General features: G+C 43.9%; 1 protein-coding gene across 1 annotated transcript in view; it reads left to right on the top strand.

The window, feature by feature from the left end:
* The window catches only part of LOC117770959 (tapasin-like), a 1,175,540-nt gene that overhangs the window by 531,596 nt on the left and 627,062 nt on the right, over positions 1–16,882 (top strand). The window lies entirely within an intron of this gene.

Raw genomic sequence — 16,882 nt, forward strand, 5'->3', positions numbered from 1 at the left:
CAAATATATGTATTCTCTAAATTTTAAATTACAAAACGGTGGAATACACAGCTAGCTAATTGGCGTCAGTTGGGTTTGGCATAATCAGATTACAACTCGTACTTCTCCATGTATATGGATATGAATACAACAAAGTAATACCTACATTTATAAAGTATTGGCAGTTACATTTAGTTTGTACGTTTTTGGGGCCGTTAGCTGAAGTTACACCTCCTTCAGTGGCCTTATTATTATTACTTAAAATTCAGAAGTTTGTAGCAGCCTGATTTAGTGAATCACGTTAGTTTTTAAGGAGCTGAGGAAGAATTTAAGTCACAAACTTTGTAATTGATTTACGTCGAGCTGCAGGAACCCGGTCCAGGCAGATCGAGGCCCATTTGTAGCTTCAGGACATTGACGTGTGTCTGGAATGTGACTGTGAAGTAAACTCATCGGACTCCAGCAGCTGTTCAAACCAGTCTCACTCTCTCCAAACTGGTTAAACTGCCCAGTGGTTGGTTCCTAATTTTTGTGTCCCACGCTTTGGTTTGAAATCCAACATGTCCGTTTCCTGTCGTCTCCTCCTCTGCTCTCTCTGAAAAGCTTTGTGACTCCCTCCGTCCCGCTTCAGGCCGACGGGGGCTCCGACTCTTACCTCTTGATACTCTGATGAAAACCAAATAGATCTTCGAGCTTTAATGACAAAAGAAAAAAAGAACAAAAAAAAAAAGGGACGATGTCTGAACTCAGGAGTGAGGGAGGAAGGAAAAACAAAGATGTTCACTAACCACTTGTTCTTATGGCTTTAACCTACAGAAAACACCACCGCCTCCTGTCGGCTGAGTTCAGGGAGGTGTGTGTGTTCCTCACTGCTGTCGGGGGGGGGGAAAGTTTTAACTCCAGGTTCAGTGTTTTTACTCAAAGGACACGTGCTGATTTATGTTTTCAGTGAGTCGCCCGAGTGAGGAAATCCACCGCAGAGCTTAAAAAACAATGCACGGACGACGAAACTCTGAAGAAAAATACCAATTTATATTTGTAAGATTTGAGTTTTTTCTGCTCCGACAGCAGTGCAGCTCTGACTCGACGTGTGCCTGTGGCGTCAGATTCCGCTGTGGTGGACAGAGAATGATACCAAAGTTAAAAAACTACCACAGCGAAACACGACACACACGACACACACACACACACACACACACACACACACACACACTCACGGTGGTTCCATGTGTACATAAACATTCAGGATTCTCGTAACTGATCAAACAAAGGAAATCCAGCGCCTGACGTTCGTATTAAAATACTGTCAGATAATAAGAGCACTTCAGGCCTTGACAGTTTTTTTTTTACTGTAGTTCTTCTGTGGCTGTGAATGTTCATTTTACTCTGCTCAACTTTTTTCCGAGTCACAAACCAAATAAAACTTTCTTTGGCCTTGAGAACACAAGACGTAAAAAAAAAAAAAACCTGACAGCAGACAGAAAACAAAAGAGAGAGAATCACTTCAGTCGGTATTTGTTTCGCCCCCATGTTCCTTTATTTAGGAGAAATTTAAAAGAAGCGTTTTCATTTCTATTTTTTCTACAATGCAGCTTAAATCCAAAGGTTAAGAGGAAGAGCAAAGATAGATTTTACTGCTAAAGAGAAAAAACCTCAATAGTGAAAACCAAAGAGTTCCACTGTATCTTCTCACCTTGATTTTCTTTTTTATCCGCATTGTACAACGCCCACGTTTTTATGACGGCTCCGAAAGTGTTCTTTAATGTGTCCTAACGATATTGATGATGATGATGAGGATGATGGTGATGGTGAAGACGAAGCAAACACTGCTCTGTCAGCTTTAGTATCTGTTTCCTGGGTCTTCTGTTTTGAAGTATGCTTACAATACGCTGTCCTTTGACCTGCAGGCTCTCTCTGTCTGAGTTGATTCTATAACTTGATTCTGTTGGAAACGTTTGGGTTTGAAACTGTCCCTGAACTCATCGCTATCTGTGTGCCTGTTGTTTTTGGGGGGGGGGGGGGGGGGCCAGGGAAACGGGGACAAAACAAACCTGTAAGTGTTTAGGAATAAAGTGCGAATTTAGACCAAAGCCTGCGTCGTCCTTGTTGTTGTTGTTTGTTTGTTTGTTTATTGTCAAAAACATAAAGATGCCAAAGCGTCTGGATCGCACCCTGGTGGTCGGCTACAGTATAGCTCATATATCCCGCCTCCTCCATGTTAGCAGATGGGACATGGACCAAACTAAAAAGTCAAAGTACACGTCAGATATTTGTTTCTTTTATTTGATGCAATAAAATGAAGGGAAACATAATTTCTCTGGAATCCACAGGAACTCTGCCGGTCCCGCTTTTTAGTTTCAAAACTCTGCCCTTGTGTTTTGGTCTGGACGACGGAGGTGGAGATATTTTGGAAACAGTCACGAAGACGCTCACAACCGCTTCCTGATGATGTCTGAGTCGTCAGGCTCCTATAAAAAAAACAACCATCATCAGCCTGTAGATCACAGCTCAGTAATAATCAGTAACAGCTCCACCGAGAAATTCTTCTGCTTCTCGTTTGCAGCCAAGTCTCTTTCTGCAACCAACAACCAAATGCTTCCTGTTTACACCGACACCTCTGTCGCCCTGACTCCTGATTGGCCGTATCTCTGAAGAGTGGGAGGAAGTGGCGCCGCGTCGTTTATCTTTATTTACATCCTGTGGTGAAAAAGCACAAATGGGGATCGAACGTGTTTGTTAGAAAACGAGGAAGCAGATGCAACAGTTCCAGGTCATGAACCTGAATGTGTGACTTAAGGGAGTTTTAGATAAAGTTTGAATTTCTAACTCAAACAGTTATCTCAATTTATCAATTATTTATATTCTGTACAAGATGTTAGCGGCTATAGTAGATATATATATAGTATAGTAGTAGTCGATTTACTTTAAAACAATAAGACAACATCCACACGAGTCACTTTCAGTCTTCAGAATGAACCACAAACCCAAACCAGGTCTTCCTCCCTGTTAATGTGTCCCGTGTCTTCCTCGTCTCTTCTTTCCTTCTGCTCTTTGTCTCCAAGTCCTCTCACATTTTTTTGTTTTGTTGACAGCTGCTGACAAAGCAGCAAGATTTTTCAGCACACGTGCACTTTGCTCTACATTCTGGCAGTTGCCCGTCCAGGGGTGCCATCAGGGAGGGAAAGGCCTGAATCATTCAGGGGGCCCGGAGCAGGACAGGAGCTCTGCAGCCGACCGGGGGGGGGCATCGATATTTAATGTGCTAGTGCTGTTGTTGGCCTCGCAGGGGCCAGGATTTCCAGTGGCGTTCCAAGTAGCACCACAAGCCTCCAAGCTGCAGCTGCTGGGGATTAAAAGTGTGTTGTTGTTTAGAGAACAGAGATCGAACTGGTTTTCTTGCCCAAAAACTACACTTTGTTCAGCCAGTTTTCTACATTCTCCTCCTCCTCCTCCTTCTCCTCCTCCTCCGGGTTTTCATGAGCTGGATCCAGACGCGTGTGTCACACATCAGCCAAACCATAATGTTCCTATCTGCACTAAATCAAACCAGTGCACATGCAAAGAGCTGCTGGGGAGAAAGCTTGAGCTCGTTTTTCTCCGTCTGCACATTATTCAAGTCGCAGCACCGAGACTTACGATCAGATCTGTTCCCTCTCGCCCTGTTTGCAAAGATATAATAACACAGTTTCTCTTCAGGGCTTCTGTTCATATTGGGGCCAAATGAAGAAGCAATACAGACATTTAGTTTGTTTCTTGATTGAAGGCCTGAGACCTGAAGATGTTTAGTTTGACTTTGTCCCGTTCGGATGAAACGTCCTCTGCCATCATGGAGACACGAAGGGCAGGTATGAGCCCATCGTGTGAAATAATGATGCTGCTATTGGTCCTGGGTGGTTCACATCTGGGTGGGCTCGTCTGTGTGTGTGTGTGTGTGTGTGTGTGTGTGTGTGTGTGTGTGTGTGTGTGTGTGTGTGTGTGTGTGTGTGTGTGTGTGTGTGTGTGTGTGTGTGTGTTTCCAGTCAGTCCCCGTCTCTCGTCTGGGAACTAACATGTTGTTACCCACATGTCCCTGAGGAGCAACTTTGCTTCGCCTGCTACAAGTAAGAAACTCTCTCTCTCTCTCTCTTTCTCTGTACACACACACACACACACACACACACACACACACACACACACACACACACACCATGAATGAACCTCTGTGTGTGCACCCCGTTCCAGATGTGACGGAGCCAAATGTTTGCAAACCCAAATGAAACACCAGGTGTGAAGCAGCCGTGACATCAGCAGCTCCGATGTGACCACAGCACTGAGAGGAGCAGCAGAGGAGCAGCCGAGGAGCAGCAGAGGAGCAGAGGAGCAGCAGAGGAGCAGCCGAGGAGCAGCAGAGGAGCAGCAGAGGAGCAGAGGAGCAGCCGAGGAGCAGCCGAGGAGCAGCAGCAGAAAAGACTTCAAATGATAACAACTGTTTCATGAGCCTCAACAGAAATAATCAAACAAACAATCGTTTTCCAGATAAAACACTTTTTAATGCTTTGGGTTTTTTTCTGTTATTCACTTTGCCTCAAATGAGCAAACACAAAGAACCAATGTCCCTCCACTTTGTAATAAGTTCAATAAATACAAAAATAATCATGCATTTTAGAAATTCACCAAAATAGTAGTTTAATATTGTTTTTCAAACCCGACTTTATTGTTTTTTTGTTGTTGTCTGCAAATTGATTCATTCCCACAAGAAATAAACTTATATTTTGTGTTCTTTTAAAGTTCAAACCCTTTAAAACCCTTAAATCATTCATTACTTTTTCCTACAGAGCAAGAAATTACAAACATATTGATCCAGAGGGAAAGAAGACGACTGTATTCGTCATTTATATTTAATATTAGAATGTTCACTATTTCCACAATTTTTAAATAAATTATGACGATAATTTCCATTTTGTACTTAGATCTTAAATGTGAGTTCTACTCTTTTTCTATAAATAGAGGTTGCAGTTTATCTTTTGAGCCACTAGGTGGTGTCCCCTCCGTATGAACAGATCAGTGCTGTTGAGTTTTCAGACTCGTGTTCTCAGAAAACACAGTCTCAACAAAAGAGGGAAATTACTTTTTAAAGTGATGATTTATATGTAATTTTCTTAAACTCATAATAGCAAACAAACATTAATTTGACTTCATATTTTCTGCATTTTGACTGAAGGAAGGTTTCAAACTGTTTCTCTTCACTGTCTCATTTCAGACACGAAGCACAGGTTAAGATGTGAGACACCATTTTTAAAACGCTCAGACGATAGAGGAAGTGTTTCTGAGATGACTTTATCACGGCTCAGTCAAACAGGATCTGAAGAGAACAGACTTTCACAGTCAGAAAAAACAAATAACGATGAAAAACTTCATTCAGTTTGACAGAAATATTATTTTTCAATAGAAAAACTGTCTTTTTTAAACTGTCAGGTCTTAATGAACTTTTTCATAACCAGTCAGATGAACTGGAGAATGATCGTCTGAGAGAAGATGAGGAAATAGTTGTCGACGTCTTTTGGCTGTAAACAAACTGTACCTGCTCTCAGTGTGTGTGTGTGTGTGTGTGTGTGTGTGTGTGTGTGTGTGTGTGTGTGTGTCTGTGTGTGTGTGTGTCTGTGTGTGTGTGAGTGTCAGAGTCGTATCACAGCAGCAGTTAACGTGTTGCTCTGGTACATTTCACATGTAAATTCAGTGTCAGCAGTTAAACTGTCTGCAGTGCAAACACGCCACACTGGTTCTGAGTGATTTTGAATACATATTAAAGTCGGTGTGTAAACAGTTCAGGCTCAGCTCGGTCTCTCATGACCCTGGACAGTTGATGGTTAGTGTTGGTTTAATTAGTTGTGTTGATTCATGAAGGTAACTCTCACGTGTTGATACTGAACTGAGGATTGACTCTTCAGGACCTGTTGGCAGAGTATTCACATCCTTCCCTGAAACAAAAAGTACCAGTGATATTACTCTATTACAAGCAAATGCAATCATTGTAAATTTGACTGGTTTCTCTCATCTTTCTGAAAGAGAAATCAAAAGTGTATAAATCTGATTTGCAGGATAATGTCTCCCTGGTGGAACTGATGACTCAATGATCTCACGCTGCTTCAGGACGTCATTAAACTGGACCTTGTGTTATTGTTGGGATGAGAAACCCCTAGAAGATGAAGTTACACTTGTACTTCAGAGTACAGTGGTTGAGTAAATGTACTTAGTTACTTTCCACCTCTGGTCGTGTTTGAAGTAATCAGAGTTGCAGAGATCAACATCTGAAAACAATAGAAATGTGTTAAAATCCTGTTTCTCTGAACCCGCAGACCGGCAGGTTGGCGTGAAGCGTCCTCGGCCTTCGTGCTCACGGCTACACGCCTGTAACGTAAACACACGACAACCACATCTGCGTCTGGCGTGAGGCTCCATCCTCCAGACACCTCCAGACACAACGTCCTCTGGCAACCGCGGCGATGCAGACAGTCACCCTGTAGCTATAGAAACACAACTGTATGGGTGTGTGGTAGGTGGCCGGCTGCTTGCGGTGGGTTGGCGCGTTGGCTGATCGCCGCGGTCCTGCTGTGATGTCTGTTGCCATCACACTCTTGACATCAGCCAGTTCGCACCGCTGAGCCTATACGCTGCTTCCCCACCAGCCCGGCCAAACCTACACAAACACAGTGCCAGCCAATCTCAACCCCGACTCAGACAAACTGAGCCTCGATCCAAACCCAACCGAGCGTAGCTGAGTGTGGCCGAGCCCACCACACTCCACCCTGCCCGGCATTTGATATGTTCTACTGGAGACATCACTTCTCCTCCAGAGCGACTCACTCCTGTGGAGGAATCATCGTAATCGTCTTGTGGGAAGAGGGAGCGTCTTATAGACTTAAAGGTCACAGACTCTTGATCGCAACCGACTTGTCTGTCAGTCAACTGTCGAAGCGTCTGAGCCACAGACCGCTCGGTGTCTGTGGATGAGAGCGTCGAGCCAAAACCATGAATCACAGATGTATCCAAGAATAAAAGACAATCACTGGAATACAAATAAGTAGAAAATGACAGAGGTTTAATGTTTGAGTCGAGGGGGAAAAACCCGAAACCTCCTCCGTGATGCAACGTTTTAGTTTTTATTTCAGTTTTTATTAACCAGAAAAGGCCCGACAAGGATTTAAAGCGACACTGTAACCGTTACTGAGCACCAGCGCCCCCTGCAGCCACACACTGTCATTCGCTCGTTGGACTCTGAGCGATGAAAGGTTAAAGGTCGTTAAGTTGTTTCTCAAAACACTTTCTATCTTATTTGTTGAGATCCTCTTCACAGCCTGATAACCATCATGAGTAAAGTCGTCTGTCAATCTCAAGCTCTTCTCAGGAGGACGGTGGATATTACCCATGATCCTCTGCTTCCTGAACCAGAAGAGCTGCTGCTGTAAAAAAAATTTTTTTTTTAAGTTTCCTGCTGAGTATTGGAGATAAACTCTGGTTTTTAATAACTTCTGAGTCTTTTTGAACTGATCAGCTTCACTCTTCAACTTGCTGGAGCAAAGTGGGAATGAAAGATGAAACGTTCTCCTCATTTTACAGTCTCAGTCTTTAAAGCTGCTGTTTTACGGCAAAAAAAAAAAGTTGAATTGTGTTTAAGATTTTAAAAAACACCTCAAGTAAACAGTTTTTATTCAAACACAGAAGAAGCTGATTTTAAAAGTCACAGTCACCTCAACCTCTCAGTCGCTATAACTTCTCTCTGACACACAGGTACAGACGTGTCGACATAGAACAGGGCCTCACATATCTGTACAGCACAAGACAGCAGACTACACATATCACACTCACTATATACATTAGATTCAAACAATACAGACGAGGGGGAGAGGGGGAGAGGGGGGGAACAGGGCTGCTGAGGCTCAGGTCTGTTTTCCTGCCGTGAGACGTGTAGAAAAGGAAACAGGAAAGAGTGATGAAGAGCAGGATCAGATTTAAAAGATGTAGGAAAGGCAGTGAAGGAGTTTAGGAAAGGGAATGAGGGAATGAAGCGAGAGGGAGAAACAACAAACCTTCCCTGAAATATAAAAAGGTTAAGAGCGTTTCACGGAGATGAGAAACACACAACTCAGACACACACACTCCTGCAGCTCCACATCCAAGCCACAGACGTTTAGATCAACACTGAACCAAGTCTGAGCACCTGGTTAGTATTTTCATTGGCCTGTCAGTGTGTTAGCACCGTCCACTTTTACATACTTTTCTGTCTCCGCTGTCAACAGACAGTAAAAGCCTATGAATGAGCCACTGTGAGCTTCTCAGAGGCAAAGAGCCGCGGGCGGCGCTATCACTGCTAAATTCAATTTAACGTTGGACTCAGTTAGCTGAGACGGATTTACAGTCGGTGCTTCCAGCCCGGTGGAGTTTAAGGAATCATTCATAGACTCAAATATTTCTGATTCTCCACAAACAAATCTTCTCCTGGAGACGTGTTTTGTTTATTTTCTGCAACAAGTGTGTGATTTCTGCTTCTCTCGTTTGGTTCATCACATTCAGTCAAAGTTTAATTTGTGTCACTTTCTGTCTCCGTCCAACTTGAATCACATTAGGTGTTGGCTGCTTGGCTGCTTGGCTGGTTGGTTGGTTGGTTGGTTGGTTGGTTGGTTGGTTGGTTGGTTGGTTGGTTGGTTGGTTGGTTGGTCTGTTTGTTGGTTGATTGGTTGGTTGGTTGATTGGTTAGTTGGTTGGTTGGTTGGTTGGTTGGTTGGTTGGTTGGTTGGTTGGCTGCTTGGCTGGTTGGCTGGTTGGTTGGTTGGTTGGTTGGTTGGTTGGTTGGTTGGTTGGTTGGTTGGTTGGTCTGTTTGTTGGTTGATTGGTTGGTTGGTTGATTGGTTAGTTGGTTGGTTGGTTGGTTGGTTGGTTGGTTGGTTGGTTGGTTGGCTGCTTGGCTGCTTGGCTGGTTGGTTGGTTGGTTGGTTGGTTGGTTGGTTGGTTGGTTGGTTGGTTGGTTGGTTGGTTGGTTGGTCTGTTTGTTGGTTGATTGGTTGGTTGGTTGATTGGTTAGTTGGTTGGTCTGTTTGTTGGTTGATTGGTTGGTTGGTTGATTGGTTGGTTGGTTGGTTGGTTGGTTGGCTGGTTGGTTGGCTGGTTGGTTGGTTGGTTAGTTGGTTGGTTGGTTGTTTGGTTGGTTGGCTGGTTGGTTGTTTGGTTGGTTGGCTGGTTGGTTGGTTGATTGGTTGATTGGATGGTTGATTGGTTGGTTGGTCTGTTTGTTGGTTGGTTGGTTGGTTGGTCTGTTAGTTGTTTAGTTGGTTGATTGGTTGGACAGAACAGCTTTTCTTGAAAACAAATTGGGCGTGTATGTTGTTATTCTGCCCCCCAGTGGCCATAAATCAATTGGTGACGCTTTGAAGAAGGGCTTCTTCCATAGTGATAACAATCTAGTTGTCTAACCCAGCCCCTTAGACATCGGCCCCCAAATAACCACACGAGTGGGACTCTGGAGTTTAATACGTGATGTCCCTTCATGCTGACAGGCTGACCTCAGCAAGTTTGAACATGTTCCCTGCGGCCTGTTGAAAGGCATTGTGGGAAATGTTCAGGCAGCAGGTTGAAGGAACGTGATTGATGAAGGTTGCAGCTTTCCTCTTACTTATAGGAGCGTTTCTAAAGTGACGGCGTTGACGGAGCAGTCTGGGTATTCGGCGAGTGTGTTATGGGAGGAAGCGGTGCACGGTGCCAACTGGAATAGGAAGAGGGAGTTCCTCCAGATACAGACAGAGGAGACCAGTAACACTGAGCTCTATATAGACTGACACCGTTCCTCACATGCCTCGCCTTCTCCCCGAGTGACTGACTGCTCCACTTCCTAATCCCCCCCCCCCCCCCCCCCCCCCCCCTCTCTCTTTACTTCCTCAAACTCCTCCTCTTTCACCGTCCTCTCCTTCTCCCCCTCTTCCATCTTGCCAACTCACACTTCTTCCCTTCACCCACTTATGCCTCTCTACTCTCTCAGGTTTCCCTTACTCATGCTCTTCTTCCTCCTCTCTCTCTCTCTCTCTCTCTCTCTCTCTCTCTCTCTCTCTCTCTCTCTCTCCATTGCAGACTTGGCACAAGGCCGCAAATAGGTCAAATATAACTCTCACATTCCTCTGTGCCGTCGCTCTGCCTCTCCAAGGACTGAATGTGGCCTCACACAGTCGCCCTCCACGTTAAAGCTTTACTGATTCTGTGTCTCTCTGCAGAAGAGCTCCTGATTAAATGCTGACAAAGTTCCCACCACTTGTTCCCTCGGTGGCTGTTTTCAGATTCGGCCGTGTGATTCATTATGTTATAACTCTATGGAAGTTCATTAATGACAAAACTATTGAGTGGAGCACAAGAACCTTCAGTGAACTCTGCCCTTTGCTAGAATATGATACGTCAGCACCTCTTGTAATGTCTAACACAATAATTTAGTGATTTCACATTCTCGCATTTTCTCAAAACACGTTTCCTCCTCACAAGTCTTCCCTTTGCATTGTCAGATTTTGCTTTGCAGATGAATCCTGGTTGAATAAGCTCAGTCAAACTCACAGTTTACAGAATACGAGATGGTTATTTATTGACGACCGCGGTAGATCATTCAGACGCTTGTTGCTCTGACTGTATTCACATTCAGTTTGAAGGGGGCCGTCCTCCCCGAAATTCAAATGAGCCTAAAATGTCCCCTGTGACCTCCCGTAGAGTAACAGCGAGCCAACGGAAAGAGCTCTGCCACCCTTCCCTCTTTCCTCTATATGTTTGTTTTCCTATTCAGGGACCCCTCTCTCTCTCTCTCTCTCTCTCTCTCTCTCTCCTCCCCCCCATTTTAGCCCCAACCCTGTTTCTTCCATGGCCTCATCCTCTCTGCTTTTCCTCCGTTTCTGTCCTCCCCTCGTCGCACAGGAGCGTGTTAATCCCATTACACGTGTGTGAATACCAGCTGGAGGAGAGAGGGCGAGAGAGGGGGAGAGAGGGGGAGAAGAGGGGGAGAAGAGGGGGAGGCAGAGGGGGAGAGGGGAACACAGAGCGGTTTTGTCCGAGTGTGAGTGACTGCATACTATACCACTGTGTCTGCCTGATGCAAAATCCCCCATAATGCAGAGGAGTTTACGGTAATATAACGTAATGCTTTATAATGACATGTGATGTGGGAGTTTCTCAGTTTCCAGCTCTGGTAGTTTGCAGAGAGGACGTCATCCTGAAAAGCCCCAAACATACAAATAAAATCCTATAGTCAACTTTTTTTTAACTTCAATTTAAGTGTAAATATTCATATTGATATTTGATTTTATGACTAAAAACTAAAGTATCTGATATCTGTTGAATTTGTCTCATTTAGAAATGGTCTGAGCTCTTAAGTCCCTTGAACAAACAAGTCAAACCTGCACAACTTTATTTAAAATTATAGAGAAGAAAGAAAGTTTTTATAACAAACGTTTCATGGTAATGTCTTTGAACTTTTTCTGCAGCTTTCAGTTGCATCTCAAGTCTTCATGAGCAAATTAAAGCTGTACAGACAAATTTAAGAGAATTTATTTATTCAAAGTTCTATAATGGAGTTTGGAGTTTGAATATTTACTGTGTAAACTACATATAAGTTTATTTTGAAACCTTAAAGCTTCCCAATGGGGAAACTGAATGTTTAATATGACTCAGTTTACATAGAGAATAATAGTTGATGTTTTTTTAAGCTGAATCACACATTTTTGTTTATATCTCACCAAGACCATGAAGAGAAAATGTTACAAACAAAGCTTGAGTCAAATATAAAGTCAAATATAGAGCTGAATGTAGTCACATATGGACTCGAATGTAGAGTCGAATAGTTTGTACAATGTAAAGTAATCGTGATAATGTAGGAAAAGGTGCTTGCTTAGTTACTTTCCACCACCGGGACTTGAAGAGGATGAAAACAATCAAACAAGCGAGAGTCAAACACAAGAGACATTTGTTTTAACTCAGTTTGAACTTAATGTGTTTCCACGTCTGCTAACGCTCAAGAGCCCCAGGACGTTGAACCGAGTCGTTTTGGAACGTTTGAAATGTTTAAAACTTCGCGTTCCGTGTTTCAGGTGCTTGTTTTGGTTCTGTTGTGGTTCTGCTCCCCCCCCCCCCCCACCCCCGGTGAGTCGGAGCTGGTTGCTGGGACGTCGGCGAGGCGATGGGGACGTAGACGGTGCAGACAGGCCCAATGTGGCTCCTGACGAGTTCAAGCGCCAAGAAAATAAACAAGCCTTTTGATCACAAAGGGCCCATTCACTCTCTCTCACTCTCCGTCTCACTCTCTTTCTTTCTCTCCCTCTCTCCCCCTCCCCCCGCTACTTATCCTCAGCAGTCCCCCTCAGCTCTCCTCTCCTGACCTCTTCCTTTTTCATCCCCTCTTCCCCTCATTTACAAAACTCTCCACGTGTGTTTCAACCTGATTTCTTTTCTCCGTCTTATCTACACACCCCAGAACACTGTCCCGCTGCTTTGAGGGTGAGACAAAAGCAGCAGAGAGACAGACATCATCTGACCAGCCGGGGGGCAGACAGACAGACAGACAGACAGACAGACAGACAGACAGACAGACAGACAGACAGACAGAATCACAGACAAGGGCCTCCTTATTCCTGTACGTACAGTCATGGTGCAGTGCACAGCAACACAACATGGAAAACGTCTCCATCACTCCGTCTTTAGAACAAAACAGGAGCAGGGGTCGCAGGGAGAGTTTCCCCTGCAGCCAGTGGGACGCTCCCTCGCTCCCTGTGCTGTCACCAACACGCTCCAGCCGCCTCGTCCTCACTCCGTGTGTTTTCTTATGCATACAGATGGGCTGGTGTGAAAAGGCCTCTCCCATTACAGTTTTGTTGTCGACAGCGAGCGCTGCTCACTCTTGGGTGTGGCTCCGTTACCATTTGCCCCCTCAGGCCTGTTTTCCATTTTCAAAACACGCCAGATTTTGCTCGGAGAGAAAACACTTAGCTCTAAAAAAAAACTAAACAATTAAAGACAGAATCAACGTGGGACTTTTTAAAACTTTAATAAAAAAGCTAAAACATCACAGTTTATATCATTAAATCGAGTTTTGTTCAAGATTACAACAACAGAGCAGATCAGAAATAAGATTATCCCCTGAAGAGGAAATTCCTAAATTGACCCAACAGCACAAGGAAGTATGAGCGCAAGTGGAAAATAGAGTAGGAAATAGAAATAGAAATGCAATATACAATATATGGTTGTTTTAGAAATGAGCTATGTAAAGATAAAAGTTGTATTATTCTGCAATTTGTCCAATTACAACATGTGCATAACTCTTTCATGGCTTTGGTGATTTGAATCTTAGACTGTGGGCGCTGTGGTGGGTTAACTTAACCCAGTTACTAAAATATGATGGTTAAGAACTGTTTGATCGCTTTTATAAACTTACTAATTAACTAAACTTACAATTTGTCACACGGGGTTATGTTTGTGACAAAGATTACACTAAGACTCACAGGATGTATGAACAAATTTAACAGAATCACTTTCGCCCTCTGATCAAATACTTTCCTCCACGATTCCTGTATTTCATCATTTACCAATCAGCACTGATTGATTGCTCCTGTTTACTGATGAGGGTCATTACCACCACAGTAATGAACTGATAGTGACTCTGGTTATCAATTAGGCCCAATCACCCCGCTGATTCACACGTATGTAGCCGTCAGCGCGGCCTGCTGGGCCTTTGTTGCTGCTGCTTTCACATGCAGGCGGCGTCTGCATCCCCCGACCAGGCCGTCACCCCTGCAGACACTCGCTCTGCCTCACTCCTCCTCCTCCTCCTCCTCCTCCTCCTTCATCAGCCAACTGTTGTTTCCACCGCAGCTTTTCAGTCCCCACACACACACGCTCAGTCCAAGTGCTGATGCTGCTCCGCTGCAAGTTGCTGAGTTGTGAGTCCAAAATTAGAAATCATTTGGAAGTTATTAACTGACTTTGGTGCAGAAAGACATTTGAACCGAGGGCTTTGTCACAGCACTGACATGTTTCACAAATCTTCTTTACGACATATAGTTTAAGTGAGAGAGGAAACTTTCAAACAACACATTTTTCAAACTGACATTCACTCTCTTTTCCTTTCTGAAGATCTGTGACCTTATCAGGATTATGATGATCAGACAGAAGCTGTTTAAAGAGTAAAACATAACATGTGATTATCGGATGTGACATCAGCTCCTTTCACAGAAACGTCTCAGCAACTAAAACCAAAACAAGACACTTAAAGGTTGTGGTTAATTAGAATTTCCACAGTTTATGCAAAACAACAGTGTTTCAATATAGATTTTTGTCACATTGATGATAAGAACAATGCTCAACTATACATCAACTGCATATTATAGGTGATTAGGACACTTTGTTAGACAAATATTTTTAACAAGAACTATCCAATGATAACTGGTGTAATTACAATTTGTAAATATACAACAGTGTTGAAGTGCAGCTTTGAATGGATCTCAGTGTATGAATGTGAGTCTTAGCGATTGAGAGATTATGAGATTACATGTGTGACGACTGTGAGAGTGGATCTGAAGCATCTTGTCAACGGGCTGAGCCCAGCGGAGCGACGGGGCCGTTCTCACTGGGGTTGGTCCAGGTTTCGTCCTGACTTGTCCTCAGGTGGAGCAGAAGGTCCGGCCCCACGAATAAATGTCAACTGGAGCTGAAGCGATTAACTCACAGGCCTGATTCACCACATCTTGACTTATCATTGTAGGAAAAGAACAGGGTTTTATTTCTCTGATGGAAAATATAAATTCTCAAATGTGAATATTTGCTTGTTTTCTTGAAACCTTTCTGGTTTTGGACAGAAAAAGACATTTCGTGGTCGTTTTTTCAGGGTTTTCTGACCTTTTGTCGACCAGATGATTAAAGGGACCATTTGGTGTGAGAACATGTGAAGCTGCAGCCAGATACTGGTTAGCTTAGCTTAGCACAAAGACTGGAAACAGGGGGAAACAACTAGCTTAGCTGTGTCCAAGAGTAGAATAAAACCATGAACAGAAGGTTTAACATGAAATGAGACATTATGAGGCTGTGTCAACAACCAGTGAGATGAACCTTTAATCTAGAGAACAACCGTGAAAATAAGTTGCAGGATTCCATACATGATGAAGAGGTTTTGTGGCACAGGTGTAATGAATCAGGTAAAGACGCAGGAGGACGATGGGTGGGTGAGGAATAAGAGACCAAGAAGGAGAGGGAGTGAGGAGGAGGAGGCCTGAAGGAGGTGAAGTGTAGGCGAAGAGGAAGAAAGCAGGAGGTGAGGAGGATGAAGGGCAGAGCAGAGGAGTGGAAGAGGAGTAGGAGTGAAGTAAAACTACGAAAACGACCCCTGGTATAGTGACATAACAATAAATTAAAAAGTACAAGTACTTCAGGTCGTGCTGAAGTACTTTACTGGGTTCTGTCCACCACTAAAGATAAAGTGGCAGAGGAGGAAGAAGAGAGGAGGAGGAGGAGGAAGAAAAGAAACGCTCACAGAAGAGGAGGAGGAAGAGGACAGCGGAGAGACTGGAGGTAAAACAGTTTCCACTGATGAGATGTATTCTGTGTTTGTTGATGTTATTGTGCCTCTGTTGATATGTGTGTGTGTGTGTGTGTGTGTGTGTGTGTGTGTGTGTGTGTGTGTGTGTGTGTGTGTGTGTGTGTGTGTGTGTGTGTGTGTGTGTGTGTGTGTGTGTGTGGCCTTCACTTCCCACTCGCTGCCACTCAAAGTAAATGAGCAGAGGACTCAGGAGGAAGGAAGGATGGATGGATGGAGGGATGGAGGGATCTGTGGATCATCACACACTTTTCTCCTCCTCTTCTCCTCCTCTTCCTCCTCTTCCTTCTCTTCCTCTTCCTCTTCTTCCTCCTCTTCCTTTTCTTCCTCCTCTTCCTCTTCCTCCTCTTCATTCCCCTCCAGTTCTCTGGAGTATTACTGCTCCTTTTCTCTGATGTAAGAGGGTCCTTCATTAGTGTGTGTGTCGGGTTTCGGTTGCGTCGCTGTCGCAGTTTCAGGTAAACACGCGCATCACCGGCGTCGGTAACGGGTCTCCACGGCAACGCAGTGACGCGCCAACCGGGAGAGAGCGGGGCGACAAAGCGACGTCCAAGATCGTCTATACGAGGAGGATGAGCCACGAAAAAAAACAAATAATATATAACAAATAAACAAATAAAATAAAAAATAAGTCACTCTGGGAAATAAAATAGATTAAAATAGAATAAAATTGAATTTAGTCAATCAACTTAATCACTTAGTCTTGATAAGATCATTAACAAAGTTTTACAAGACATTCCCCCACTCACCCACAGACTCGTACAGTGCATCTATGTGCAGCACTTTCTCTGTCACACATCACACACAAGCAGCACAACTCAGGGTCCAAGGAGACCTCGGCACATGTAATGGGGGAGACTGGGATTGAACCGTGACATTCTATAAAGTGGACGACCCTCTCTACCTCCTGAGCCACAGCCCTCATACTAGTAGCCTACTGTGTTACACAAGCATAAATTAATCAGATGATAAGCTACAGGCCTACAAACAAAACAAAAACCAGACTCAATAACTGATTTCAATTGGTTCTGATATTGATTAAATAAGTTTCTTTAAATATGTGTATGATGAACCGGACATAAAACCAGCCTCTGCTGTTTCCTACTTTCTATGCAATGTGTATACTTTACTGTCTCTATGGTTGAATATGATGAGGCAGAAGACAAATGTCTGCACATCTATACTCCCACTAACTTTTATTAAACACCCAGGTAACGTTTTGCCCTTTTTGTGGCCAAAACTTTACCTGTGTGGGAATTGAACATTTGTGGGAGCATCATCTGGTGTGCGGACATTTCTTGTCCTTTGGTATAGGGAATT

This window comes from Hippoglossus hippoglossus, chromosome 11 (genome assembly GCF_009819705.1).
Source record: "Hippoglossus hippoglossus isolate fHipHip1 chromosome 11, fHipHip1.pri, whole genome shotgun sequence".
In the NCBI taxonomy this organism is placed as follows: Eukaryota; Metazoa; Chordata; class Actinopteri; order Pleuronectiformes; family Pleuronectidae; genus Hippoglossus; species Hippoglossus hippoglossus.